General features: G+C 45.8%; 1 pseudogene; it reads right to left on the bottom strand.

Annotated features, from left to right (window-relative positions):
• Positions 1–7,362, bottom strand: part of LOC133229269 (large ribosomal subunit protein eL32-like) — a 132,772-nt pseudogene extending 125,410 nt beyond the window's left edge.
• Between the last annotated feature and the right edge of the window lie 7,777 nt (positions 7,363–15,139).

Genomic DNA, 15,139 nt, shown 5'->3' with positions numbered 1-15,139 from the left:
AGGAGTTGGGGAGGGGAGCCCACAGACCACTGTCTCTAGCCTGGGAAAGTGAGTCCGTTTTACTCGAGCTGACCAACAACTACTTTGGGGCTCGGGGTATAAACCAAATAGCAAGGGAGAGTGTCCTCTGCCTGACTCTGTGCATATGATTTCAGGGGTGAAAGGGAGTGGACGTCGTGAGAGGAACACACAGCCTGTGCAAAGCGGTTCCCAAGAGCCGTCCCAGGGCTAGCCCAGGAGTCCCCACCTAGAAAGGTGAGGGAGGAGGGTTAGGAGGACCAGCCAGCCCATCTGTCTGAGCAGGTCAGGCAGCCTCCAGCCTAATCCGACCTGGGGAGCTAAATCTGGTCACATAAAGTGAGAAGGATATCCAAGCACACCCCAGAGGGACTTCCCACACAGTTTAAGAGAGGCAACATGGAATTATGAATTGTGACTCACGGCCATGTGAATATATAAGATGCCTGGAGTCTTTGCTACGTCTCTGTGCCTGTTTCTTAAGGGTCCTTGGACCAGATGCCCCACCTGCCCCCAAAAATAGGAAAGCTAGAGAAAGAAACCCCCACTCTGCAACCTAGACTGAGAAAGAGAAAAGTCCCTAAGGAAAAGCAGAAGATGACAGCTCAGAAGAGGAGCATCAGGGTCAGGCTGGACCTCTGTACCATCTTCCTGGACCCCAACATTCCAGGTCATCAGAGGGTATCAGGATGTACCAGAGATGAACCCAAAGTCAGAAAAACAGCTTCGCTGGCTCCACTGCCCTGCCAGTTTGCTTTGTGTAGTCACTCAGCCATGTCCAACTCTTTGCGACCCCAGGGACTGCAGCCCACCAGGCTCCTCTCTCCATAGGATTTCCCAGTCAAGAACACTGGAGTGAGTTTGCCATTTCCTTCTCCAGGGGATCGTCCCAACCCAGGGACTGAACCCATGTCTCCTGCATTGCAGGCAGATTCTTTACTGCTAAGCCACCGGGGCCAGTTAACCTCTGGCAAATCCTGACCCAAAGAAGGCGGTGCGTTTTTGCCTTTGGGACAAAGGAACCACTGCTGGAACTCCTTGGAACCCACTGCTGCTATTGCCTTTGGGACACTGTATGAATTTGCCACCAGACCAGAGTTCCTGCAGCTCATAGCTCCAAACACCCATACTGCAGTGACATCCTGGACAATTGCTGGAAAGCATCCTAGGCTGGCCAAGCCTCTCGCCCTCTGTCTGGACTGTCTCTCTGGTAAACATCCTTTGTGTGCCGTTTGGATTGCAGATCATTTATCCAGTGCATGAAGCATTTCATTAGTGACCTACTTTCTCACTCACACATCACAGAAAGTAAAATCCCTGCCTAAGGGAAGGGAGAACAGAGTCACAGTCCAAATAAACAAGTCATGTCTTAAGCCCCAATGGGCAGAAGTAAAACAATAGGCTCACCTGGGCTTAATGTCCCCCTCGAAAGAAGGCGACTTCAAAAGCAGTCAAATGCCGTAAGAATTAAGGGTGCAGGCCCGTTGATAAGCTTAGTGAAGGTGTGGACTGGGCTGCCGTTTAACCCAGTTGTGCCTCACGTTTTCAGGAGGTGTTATGCTAGAAAAACCCCTATCGGTAATGCATTTCTCTGAATCAAAACACGCCTAAATACAGGGGAGGAAGAGCTGCTCGCTAAAGAAATCTCCTTGCAAGTCCTTTCATGATGTGACTACTCCATTTGTAATTTACTTTTGATGAAAATCTGGATTCTTCTCATCATATTTGCTTAAGGAGAGGTGCAGATTTACAAGTACAAATTCAAGTGAGTTCTGCTCCAGTGCCAAGGTTAATTGCCATCCTTCCTTTGAGGAAAACTGGGATTCTGAGCCTCACCTGTGCCACTTCTGCAAGCATCGTCTCTCCTGACCCCAGAAAAGATTCCCTACCCATTTCCAGACCTCACTCGCCGAGTCAGAAAATCACCAAGGGTCCCAACAGAAGGTCCCACCTCCTGAACACAGAAGCAGGGGGAGATTTTAGAGAGCAAACATAAAGTGATATTGATATTTGTAAACAAGAGGATAAACTCAAAATACAGTAATTCTATCATATAATTAGAGAAATAGAGAAGGAAAGAATCTCAGAGAAAAACAGAGCGAAGAGGAAAGGAGGGACAGTCAAAATAAAGCAAACAAGAGAGTTAAAAGAGGTAAGTTAAATATTAGGGGAAGAGAAGGGAGGCTCTGCAGAGAAAGGTAAGTGGGTTCTGAAATTTAGAAAATCGCCTTTATCACTAGGCCTGTGAATTAGAAAGTTCCCCCTGGACTCCTCACAACTTCCATTTGCACAGTTCTATAAATTTTCAAACAACCTTCCTTTTGATCCTCACAGCATAGTGATGAACACGAGCCTTTTAATATTGGGGCGAACAGAGGCTGCTTGTTTCCTGCTCAACATCCGTGCTGCAGCCGCAAGGGCAGCACCTGCCTTGAAAGCCCAGGCCCCCTGGCTCCCAGTGCAGTATCTCTCCCCTTATTCTCCCGAAACTCAAGTGGGTGTACAAAGCACCCCAGAAGCCTCACATGCTCCTTTGATTGTGGGCAGACTAAATAAATACCTTGAAATCACCCCCAACCTATTTGTACAAAATTATGCTCATAATCTGTCTTAGTGGCTCGGGCTGCTGCAACAAAACACAGACTGAGTGGCTTAAATAACAGAGACTTCTTACTCACACCCCTGGAGTCTGGAGAGTCCAAAATCTAGGTGCCTCTGATTCGGGGTCAAGTGAGAGCTGGCTTTCCCATCTGAGATGCCTCCTCCTCTGTGCGAGCTCATGAGGTTTCTCCTCGGTCCATGCCGGCTCCTGGTGAGAGCTCTCAGGTCAGTTCCTCTTGTTACAAGGGTGCTGATCCCCTCTTGGGACCCCACCCTCATGACCTCATTTAAACCTGACCTTCCAAAGGCCCCATTCCCGAATACCAAGGGCTTTAGGGCTTCAACATACGAATGGGGAGGCGGAGTAGGGAAGACACAAACATTCAGTCTCTAATATAACCCAAGCCACAGAACCCAGGGTCTGTCAGAAGTTTCATTAGCAGTGAAGTTGTGCTATGCTTAATCACTCAGTCATGTCCGACTCTTTGCAACCCTGTGGACTGAAGCCTACTAGGCTCCTCTGTCCGTGGGGATTCTCCAGGCAAGCATACGGTAGTGGGTGGCCATGCCCTCCTCCAGGGGATCTTCCCAACCCAGGGATCAAACCCAGATCTCCCGCATTGCAGGCGGATTCTTCACTAGCTGAGCTACCAGGGAAGCCCTGTAGTGAAGCTGCTGCTTCTGCTAAGTCACTTCAGTCGTGTCCGACTCTGTGCGACCCCAGAGACCGCAGCCCACCAGGCTCCCCCGTCCCTGGGATTCTCCAGGCAGGAACACTGGAGTGGGTTGCCATTTCCTTCTCCAATGCATGAAAGTGAAAAGTGAAAGGGAAGTCGCTCAGTCGTGTCCGACTCTAGCAACCCCATGGACTGCAGCCCACCAGGCTCCTCCGTCCACGGGATTTCCCAGGCAAGAGTACTGGAGTGGGGTGCCATTGCCTTCTCCGTGTAGTGAAGCTAGGTATTGGCAAAGACCACTGGCTGAGGTAATCTGGGGAGGGATGGAGAGCTTGTTGAGGAGGTGGGCAGAAAGCAGAGAAGAATAACCCTGGAAGGGCCCCCTCATACCCCAGCCTGCACCCAGACAGAATTGCAAAGCATGGGGGTTTACCCTGGATCTTCCCATCTCTCTCCTTGGAAGCCTCCTCTCCCCGGATAGCATTCCCTCTCCTTCCAGGAAGCCTACCCTAGCCTGCCTGCCCCATTGGTTTATTTTCTCCCTGCTATGGACTGAATGTTTGTGTCCTCTCAAATTTTATGCATTGAAACCCACGTCCCCAGTCTGATGGTTTGGAGGTGGTGCCTTCGGGAGGTACTTTGGTCTTGGAAGTGGAGTCCTCGTGTTGGTATCAATGCCCTTATCAGAAGAGACACTACACAGCGTTCTCGTCCCTCTCTCTTTCTTTCTCTCACAATCTCTCCCCTGCCATGTGAGGAAATAGGGAAAACAGTCCTCACTAGAACTGGACCGTGCTGGCACTGTGATCTTGGACTTCCCAGAACTTCTGCAGAACTGTGAGAAATATATTTGTTGTTTAAGCCAGTCAGGCTATGAGAAATCACATTTGTTGTTTAAGCCATTCAGGCTATGGTATTCTTGTTACAGCAGCTGGAGCTGACTAAGACACTCGCCCAACATAAAAACAAGCATTGTGCTGATCCAGCACGCAAGTCCGGATGCCACCACCACCTCAATTCCCTCTCCCCCTCTCTCTCTCACACACACAGAGTGTTGTGCCAGTAAATGTTCATCAACCCATTTTCTAAAACAGAAGAAACCCTGATCTGTAGGGTTTGCCATTTCAGTGGCATAAAAACTGCCATCAGGGCTCATTTCAAGAAACCGACATGAAGTCACTGACCAACTCGGGGGATTGCTGAAAGAGCTGGACACCAGCACATCATTACACAGCATCTTCACCCCACAGATATAACAGATGCAAAGAGCCTCAAAGCACAAACGGTTGTTAAATGTAGTAAAAATAATCAGGAAAGGGTAAGTACTGAGTTTGATCTTTGTTTCTAATAATAATTTATTGAGTTATGTTCCCATAATTTAATTCTTAATAATGACACATGGGTTTAACAACCAGCTCACAAATTTCCAGGAAATTGAACAACTGGCTCTCTCTGGCTGTAGGGGTTGGCTGAGGCAAACAATTGCCCTGCGCACCCCACAACACCATCCCCCAGCCCTCCTTCTGGTTTGCTAAGGTGACTGCTAATCGGCATTTATTATGTGGACAAAAGAGTAGCTACAAAGGCTGAATTTCAGGTAACCTGGAGGGTCTATGAAGGATCTGTATCTTGGTCTCCTCTCAACATCTGTATTTTCCAGTGGAGACTCTCCCCACCAGCTAGACAACAGACCCATGTGCTGTGACACTTGGTGGCTGCTGCCCCTGCACTTTGTCGGCTGGAACACACACCCACAAACTAGTGTGGCTCCCACACATAGGGATGAGGGTGAAAAACCCAGTCAGCCACTCGTGTGGGCTGCACCACGCCAGAAGACTGGTATAGCTCCTCTGTTTTTCTCCTCTGAATTGACTGAGGACTCTGGTATTGTCTAGACAAGGCCATACTCTTCAAAATAGCCATGCACGTAGCACCGATCAAGCCCTTTCTGAAAAAGGCTCCTACAGCCCTGAGATTTGGGGGCGGGGGGTGCAGCCAGCTGCCAGCTCTGCTCCAATGCCCTTGACTAGAGGTTTCGCTTCCTTGCTCTTCTTTCCAAGCACACAATATTTGAAACAAAGGACAGCGGAGCCTGCAAATCCTCTCATCAAAGAGGCATTGACTTTTAATTTTACAAATGTGGCTCTTTTCCATAAGGAACAGAGAGAATTCATTAGTACTCTTACTCAGGAGACTTATTCCACCTGCGTGTGTCTTTCTTCTGGCGATCATATAATTACACCCCAGATTTCTGATTACAGAAACTTTTCCCCTTAACCTCTCTACAATGCTAGAACCTCTCCTTTTCCCAGTCTCTCCTTTTCTAGTCTCCCTTTTACAGAAAGAGGGAAGAGGAAATCGGCAAAGATAAGGATGCGATTCCTTCCTATCAGTTGTGCTTCATCCAGATAAATGTAGTAGGTGAGAAAGCTATGCCAGTTGGACCATCACCATCCCTAGAAAACAACTCCAATGTCAGTCCTTCCTTCAAGGGGGGGAGCAGAAGCAATCTGAACACCACCCTCATGTTCAAATAAGAGGCATTGGGAAGGAGCTCATTTGAAACAGGTGACACTACATGGGCCTGTTCATTGCCACCTACAGCGGCCTTGTAGACATCTTCACCTGTCACAGTCTGTCCACGGCATAGTTTGACCATCAGCTGAAATGCACAAAGAAAATTACATGAATCAACAGCCTTTACAACTTGCCTCACCTACATCCCTCCCCTGTTCTCCTAAGCGAGGCCATTTCCAAAGTCACTCTCTGGATGAACTTGTCCCCAGTATGTGTGCCCCAGGGAGTAGTAGTGTCAGGAGAGGCACAGGGGTGTGAAACTCGGGAAAAGTCACTAACTCAAGAAGGAGGCAACATCTGACTGGCTCCTAGCTGTGGTGGCAAATGCCTAGGTCTGCTGGATGGGAGAATTCTCAAACAACGAAACATCTGAGCAGTTACCATGTCTCTCCCCTACTCACACACTCCTCATGTCTTCTTTTCAGAAAGAAAATGTCTCTTTAGCTCGATGTTATTAATTTCCAGTGATGAACAATAGGTTGGAAATTCTGAGAAAACAAACTGCTGACATTATTATTCACCCCTTGCTCCAGATTGCTCTGTGAGCCACAGAATACATGTTCTGCATTCGGTGACGAAGGCCCCGTCCCATGTGTTTTCCCAGTTCAATCAACTGTGCTAAGAACTGTCACAATAGCCCTTGACGACAAGAAAATAAAATTTCGGGTAGAATGGAAAGCCTGACTTGCATTGTAATTCTTGCCTGCACCTGTTTTCCAAACCCCCCACCACCACCCCCTGGCTTTATTTTCCCCCATCGTTGACAATGTTTGGGAACCTTTTCATCCACCTTAATGACAAAGGAAAAGAAATGGGTTATTTTTCCAGTTTGGATAATTGCTTCTGAAATGTTGTCACAATCTTCCAAATGACTATATTTCTTTCATGTCATACCACCGTGGTTTCCGCCCAGCGCAGGTTGCAATTTTGTTAAGGGTTCTGGTCTGCTGAGAGCCTTGGGAGTCTTGTTTTGTTTTTCTGGGATTTTTGTTTTTTAAGAAAAAGACAAAGCCGAAACCAAATAAGTCACCATGATAACTTATGACAGAAAAATCAACATCTGAATCGAATGATAATACAGGAGCCAGGCGGCGGGGAGAAGAGGCGTTGTGTGCCAAGAAAAGAAAGGCATGGAAAGTTATTTAAAACTGATCGAAACCCACTAGGAGTCACAATCCCATCACAGTTTCCCTTTGGAAAAGCAGTTTTCAGAAGCCCCAATTAACCTTAATTGAATTCTGCCTTAGTCATATCTGAAATTTTAATTGACTGGGAAGTTGATCATAAATCTCTGTTCATAACGCGGCTTAGCCATCAGTAAATCCCCCGATGGCACACAGCCTTGTCGTGCAGGGGACTGTCTGTTCTGCAGAAGAGGCTGGTTGATCATAAGGCAAACATTCAGCAGAGGAAGCCCCTCACTGTCAGAGCCAGGCTGAAAGCGGATTCCGACGAAGCAGGGGTTCACGTTTGTGCTGCTGGTGTCCATGTCTTCCTAAAACACAAACTGTAGCTCCAGCCCCCAACCCCCCCAAAAAAGAAATTATCCTTCCAATCATTTAGGACAAGTGTAATACTATTCTTGTTTTCACTTTTAGAAAATCAACCATCGGTTCACTCTTTTTTTATTAAAACTACTGAGGCCAGGGGACTATTTTAAACCTTTCAAATTACCTGAACATGGCTATTTAACTCAAAGGTTCTCAACAAGGGTCGGGAGGCCTGTCAGAATGATCTCGGTGCCTTTTCAGAACTCCAAAGGCATATCCAAACTATGGGAAGAAGCCTGAGCATCTGTCTTTTGTTATTTATTTATTCATTTATTTGTCTGCACCACGGCTTAGTTGTGGCACGTGGGATCTAGTTCCCTAGCCAGGGATCGAACTCAGGCCCCCCAGTTTGGGAGCAAGCAGTCTTAGCCACTGGACTTCCGGGGAGGTCCTAATCATGTATTTTAAAGAAAAAGAAAAAAGGGTAATTTCTCTGGTAGATTCTGACTTGGAGTTCTTTAATGCCCCCTAAGACCACCACTTCTCAGGTTGAAACACCATGGTTTTAGTCAAATGGACAGGCTAACTCAATCAATCAGATGGATTGATTTTTGCTTTACTACACTGAATGGATGTTTGAATGAACAAAAATTGCCAGTTATTCTGAAATAGCCTAGAAATAGTACGAATGTGATTTGATGTTGTAGGAGAGCCCTGCAATCCAATCAATGAGTTCCTCTCTTGTTCCTTCCTGTTTTCACCCACACATTCTGATCCCTCTACCATGGAGAAAAATCAGGGTATTTCCCCTGTGGAATGTCCTCCTTGCGTTTGGTTTACATTCCAACAACAGAGACTGTTAAAACTTTTTTAAAAAATCATCAACAGAAGGGGGGGAAAGTTCTGTATAACCAAGTGGGGAAATGAGTGAAAAGGTGAATTTAAAGAGCCCCTCTTGGGCCATGAGGAAAATTAGTCACTCTTCTAAAGACTCCTAACTCTCTCCTCACTTCAACGATGGCTATTTCTTTCAGGCACTACTGATTTATCCAGTGGTGAAACTGGTCAGGCATTTAGTATGGAAACCGGCACCATGCAAACTCAGACAAAGAACAGGGTCACTCCCTCGAGTTCTAATTCACTTTCAACCTCATGAGGAATCTGAGAAGAAACTAGACTACAACAGCTAACTTCCTCTCCATACCCCACATAGATTTTCCTGAAACTTGAAATTTTGAAAAAGAAGGAATAGTGGTAAACATTACTTTTTCATAAACTTACAAACCCTCCCCTACCTTTTTTTTCACCCAGTATAACTACCTCTCTCTGTCTCTCTCTCTTTTGTGCTCTCTCTCTCTCATTTTCTCCCTTATCCCCATCTTTCTCTGTCTTCGATACACATTTTGAAGCTTCTCATCCAAACCACAGTTATCAAGAATGACACTGAAGAAAGGGAGACAGACCTGAGGAAATCTAGACACCAATTAATTTTGCCCCCTACCTGCTGTGTAACTTTTCAAGCCTCCTTGGTAAGTAGGAATGAGAATGTCAATGACTGATGAAAGTTAAAGAAGAAATCTACAAAACAGGGCTCTCGTTCTATTAATTCCCTCAATATACCTCACTGAGAAGAAAACAGAGGGTATTGCATTTAGTAAATCTGGCATCTACATGGCATAAATATGGGAGATTGGCATTCCCAAATCCTGATATTTGTTTACCAGTTGGCCTATTCCAGGAATTGTTTCCAATGACCTGTAATTATGGGCCAGTCACAGAGCAAGGCCAGAAAGGGGGCGTAGACTATTTTAGAATCAATCTTTAATATTTAGGCCAATATTTCCAAAGTGCCATCAGTGAAGTGCATGCCCCATAACTATCCTGGGCCCTTATTATCAAGGTATACTCCCAAGAGACTTCCCTTATGGTCCAGTGGGTTAAGACTACATGCTCCCACTGCAGGGGCCCAGGTTCAATCCCTGGTCAGGGAACTATTAATAGAGCCCACATGCTGCAGCGAAGAGCCCACGTGCCACAGTGACGATCCCTTGTTGTAAAACTAAGACCTGGTGTGGCCTATACATATATATATATATCTATGTACACTCCTAAGTTTAATATACTCCTAAACGACGGGCGGAGAAGGCAATGGCACCCCACTCCAGTACTCTTGCCTGGAAAATCCCATGGGCGGAGGAGCCTGGTGGGCTGCAGTCCATGGGGTCGCGAAGAGTCTGACATGACTGAGCGACTTCACTCTCACTTTTCACTTTCCTGCATTGGAGAAGGAAATGGCAACCCACTCCAGTGTTCTTGCCTGGAGAATCCCAGGGACGGGGGAGCCTGGTGGGCTGCCGTCTATGGGGTCCCACAGAGTCGGACACGAATGAAGCGACTTAGCAGCAGCAGCAGCCGCAAGCCCCTCTCTAGACCTACTGAATCACATTGCTGACAGGAGGCCCAAGAATATTGAGGTTATATTTATGCTCATTAAAGATTGGAAATCACCAATGTAGACAACAATAATTATCACTTATGAGGAATTTTCTTTTCAAGATTAGTTAAAGTGGTGTCATTGTTTAACAATTGGATTCAGAGAAATTTTCCCCAGATCTATCATTGAGTCCACAAACTAAGTCAGGCTTCTTTTTTGTTCTGTTTTAAAAATATGAAGAAATCAGACTTCTCTGGTGGTACAGTGGATAAGAATCTGCCTGCCAATGCAGGGGACATGGGTTTGATTCCTGGACTGGGAAGATACCACAAGCTACAGAGCAACCAAGCCTGTGCGCCACGAGTCCTGAGCCTGTGCTCTGCAGCCTATGAGCCACGGCTACTGAAGCCCATGGACCGAGTCTGTGCTCTGCAACGAGAGAAACCATCGCAATGAGAAGCCTGAACACCACAGCTACAGAGCAGCCCTCACTCATCGTAACTAGAGCAAACCCTTGTGCAGCAACAAGGACCCAGCACAACCAAAAAAAAAAAATAAAGATAAATATTAATAAATGAATAGTTTTTAAAAAGTAAAAAGCTGAGGAAACAAATTTAAACCCTTTAGGACTGGGAGTCCTTTGGGTCTGATATGGCTAGAAAATCCACAGTTGCGAATATTGTTGAGGGGTCCATCAAGTAACATGGTGAATCAGAGTTTGCTACTTAACAGATCACTCCAAAATGCAGTGGTGGAGATTCCCTGCCAGTCCAGTGGTTAGGACTCTCACTGCAGAAAGCCTGGGTTCAATCCCTGGTTGAGGAACTAAGATCCCATCAGCCATGTGGCACAGCCAAAAAAAAAAAAAATATATATATATATATATATATATTTTTTTTTTAATTCAGTATCTTGAAGCAACAGTCATTCACTTGCTCTCAATTCTGAAGGTTGGTTGGGTGGTACTTTAGTTGTGACATGGCTCAGGTGAGGCTAGGTGGTCTGGGATGGCTTTGCTCACATGTCTGGAGACTCCGCTGATGCTGGGTTCAGCTCAGCTCCCCAGAGTCTCCATCAGCAGGCTCTCCAGGGGCTCCCAGCATGGTGGGCACATGTCCAGAGAGCAAAGAACAGGATTAGAACTGGAACAACATCACTTCAACAACATTAATCATGGTCAAAGACAGCCCAAATACAAAGGATGGGGAAACAGACTGTACTTCTAAGAAAAGAGATGCAAAGAATTGCAGACCATTGGCAATTATAAATTCATGGCGAACACTCCCCGGTGGCTCACTGGTAAAGAATCTGCCTGCCAATTCTGGCGACATGGGCTTGATCCCTGGGTAGGGAAGATTCCCTGGAGAAGGAAATGGCAGCCCACACCAGTATTCTTGCCTGGGAAATCCCATGGACAGAGGAGCCTGGTGGGCCACAGTCCACAGAGTCGCAAAAGATTCGGACTTGACCGAGTGACTAAACAATGACAACAACAAACAAGGGAAGACTGGAAGAAAGGTGAGACGACTGGGAGCATTGCTGGTGCCGGAAACAGGATCAAAGAGCACACTACATCTGTGCGCCTCACACCCTGGGCAGCATCACACCGCAGGGTCCCCTTCACCTGATAACACTCCTTCTCTTCATATCCTTTCCAACTGAGTGTCTCTCTTCTTTTTTGTTTTCCCCTTTACTTTTTTTTTTTAATTTTATTTTATTTTTAAACTTTACAATATTCTATTGGTTTTGCCAAATATTGAAATGAATCCCACAGGTATACATGTGTTCCCCATCCTGAACCCTCCTCCCTCCTCCCTCCCCATACCATCCCTCTGGGTCGTCCCAGTGCACCAGCCCCAAGCATCCAGTATCATGCATTGAACCTGGACTGGCGACTCGTTTCATACATGATATTATACATGTTTCAGTGAATCTTCTTTACAATGCTAATATTATCAGGACTGGAAACCACAGTGATGGTAATACTTTCCCCCAAGCTGTTCAGCCTCAAAACCTGAGTCACCTTTGACTTGTCCTGTGCCCTCTCCCCTCACAATGGTGTATTGCCCAGCCTTGCAGACACCGTCTCTGCCATGGTTATGTCTCCAGAGCATGTCCCCTGCTGAGGACTCCTGCCACATCACCCTTACGTGGGCTCGCATTACTTCCCCACCATTTACTAGTTAGGTTTCTAGGCCTCTGTGTCCTCATAATGGGAACAATAATGTACTCACCTGTCAGAGTTGTTGTGAGGATTAAAGGTATTCCCCTTGAAGTACTTAGCACAGAGCCTAGCACATTTGCAAATGTTCACTGAAGGTAACCTGTTACCCTCACCTGGCACAATTCACCCTTATTATTTACCAGATAGATTCCCCATTTCAAAAAACACACCAAGGAGTACCCCCCTCCCTGCCAAGCCTTTGAAATAAATTCCTCAAGCAAGTGTTTCACACTTGAAATTATATCTTTCATCTTTCTCACTCTTCCCCTCAAAATGTCCCATTCTTTTGAACACTCTCACCCTTTCCCACCTACCTAAGTCCGCTCACGCTCATTTTTCAAGTCGTGCACTCACAATCACGCAGTGACCACCTACCTGCCCAGGCTGTTGGTGTCCTCATGTACTCAAACAGCCCCCTGCCTCGTCCCTGACCTAGGAAGTTCGCTGTCCCCTCAAAAGGGCCCCTCTTCTTCTACACTTTTTCTCATTCTCCCTTCCTCAGCCCCAGCTTCCCATGAACCTTTCCTCCTCTGAACATCCAAAATAATACATGTGCATTTCTCTTGTGGCATTTTTCACTGCCTTAATGCTATAGTTCTGACTAATCTTACATACTAGATTGCAAGCTCTTAGAACCTTATCTTATCATCTAACTTCTGCACCTATGTTTAATCCAATTCATGCACATAACAGAACCTCAATAACCATTTTCTGAATTAAGAGAAGGGACTAACCTCTGCCTTATCAGCATCTTAGCCCTATATCAGGCTGTGAGGGTTATGTTCCAACCCATAATTTAGCTGAGCTGATAAAATAATGCACCATAACCTTACTATGTTCTGGTGTACTTGGATCAACACACAAATGTGCCTGCATATCTTCCCATATGTTTTTGAAGAACTTATGGAAGCAAGAAGTTCTCAAAACTCTCACTTGCTCTTGATATTTTCGCCCCTTTTCGTAGGATCTGTAAGTGAATTATCATCTGTGACTGATGGTATTTTAAAGTGACCCAATGGTATCTCAGTTTATCTGCTGGCATTTTAAATTGATCTAATTTATTTAATTGAATTTAATTAAACATCATCTTCACCTAATGCCTAATCTGATGCCATTTAAATTTATGCCATTCTAGTAGTTCATCCAAATCAATAAAACTGGTTTAGGGCAGTGGTTCTCAAAGCTTGGTCCCTGTACCAGTAACAGCATCAGCATCATTTGAGGATGTATTAGAGATGCAAATTCTCAGACCCCTCAATCCAAACCTACTGAATCAGAAACCCAGGGGGTTGGGCCCAGTGGGCTGTGTTTCAGCAAACTTCGGTGATTCTGAGATGCAGGCTAATGTTTATACCCACTAGTGAAGGGACTGCTGCTGCTAAGTCGCTTCAGTCGTGTCCAACTCTGTGCAACCCCATAGACGGCAGCCCACCAGGCTCCCCCGTCCCTGGGATTCTCCAGGCAAGAACACTGGAGTGGGTTGCCATTTCCTTCTCCAATGCATGAAAGTGAAAAGTGAAAGTGAAGTCACTCAGTCATGTGTGACTCTTAGTGACCCCATGGACTGCAGCCCACCAGGCTCCTCCGTCCATGGGATTTTCCAGGCAAGAGTACTGGAGTGGGTTGCCATAGTGAAGGGACAGAGTGAGACATTTCTGGGCAAATAAATGCAGATTGGAAGCTGGAAAACAAGTTTTTGGGTGAAAACGAACTACTCCTGGGTTGTGATTTGCACAGAGGTGCAGGAGACCAACAGAGAGAGCAGATGAGTACAGGGGCTGAGAACCAGCTTCTGTGATTGGCCAAGGTACAAGATACGCATCTGTTTACTCTGGAAATAAGGGGCTAGAGACTGTGTCCCAGTGTGCCATTGGCAGCACCTAGAGTTATTTTTAGTGCTGCTCTTTGTTTCACAGGTGGAAAAAGAAAATTTTAGAATGTTTCCAAAGAATGCAGTATCTAACACTTCTTAGAATTCAGGTTTTCTTCTCATCATTCGAGTTAGAAATAAAGGGTGCAGCGTGATTGATTGCACTGCAGCCCATCTTACAGTGGAGGCGCCAGCCTCACCTGCAGGTGGCCTAGCGTGCAAAGCTGGGGGGGGTTTAGGGAGCCTCACCTGATCCCCCTGAGACGGCAGCTGGGGGTCCATGTGCTGTCTCACACTCTCTCACGGGCAATAGGATTACCTTATCAACAACCACGACACCCGAGGGCCAAGCAACTCAGGTCACGTTTTGCTACATAACTACTTCTTATCTTCGTTAAGCCTGGTGACAGCTTTCCTACCAGTAGGAAAACATGCCTTAGCCCACGTTTGAGGACTCCTTGCTAGGTCAAGTTAAGCAAAATCTGTGACTTTCTGAAAAAATATATAGTATGAGCAAGTAAAAGTTGAAAATTCATTCTGTATGGATTGCTGCTGCCTAAGTTCCTTAATCGAAGGATTTTCAGTGATTTCTTAGAGAATCAAATTGACTGCGGAGATATAACTGTCTATTTAGAGATGTGCAGGAGAGGTGTAGAGAGAAAGAACAAAGAATAACAAGAAGCAAGGAACTTCAATGAGAAAAGAATTTTGCACAGAATACCTAAGTTTTTTACAATCAGAGTGTAAGTGATAAGAACTAAGAACAGAGTTGGAAGTCAAGCTGGAGCTAAAATCAGAAGTTGCTACACAATATTAGGATTATAAAGCAGTATAGAAGTGTGCACAATTCCACCCCAAACTCCCTAACATCCTTCCCCTCACCCTTCCCCCCGGCAACCATGAGTTCATTCTCTAAGTTTATGAGTCTCTTTGTTTTGTAACTAAGTCCATTTGTATCAATTCGTTTTAGATTCCACATATAAGGGATGCCATTTAAAATGGATAACCAACAAGGCCCTACTGTAGAACACATGAAACGCTGCTCAATGTTATGTGGCAGCCTGGATGCGAGGGGAGTTTGGGGGAGAATGGATACACATCTATGTATGGCTGAGTCCTTTTGCTGTTTACCTGAAACTTTCACACATGGTGAATTAGCTATACCCCAATAGAAAATATAAAGTTAAAAAAAAAAAAAAGCAGTATAGAGACAGTAAACTATATTCTGCATCCAAGGCAGGTTCTATC

Source organism: Bos javanicus, chromosome 17, assembly GCF_032452875.1.
Source record: "Bos javanicus breed banteng chromosome 17, ARS-OSU_banteng_1.0, whole genome shotgun sequence".
In the NCBI taxonomy this organism is placed as follows: Eukaryota; Metazoa; Chordata; class Mammalia; order Artiodactyla; family Bovidae; genus Bos; species Bos javanicus.
The sequence above is the reverse complement of the archived record's forward strand: the minus strand, read 5'-3'. Positions and strand labels throughout refer to the sequence as shown.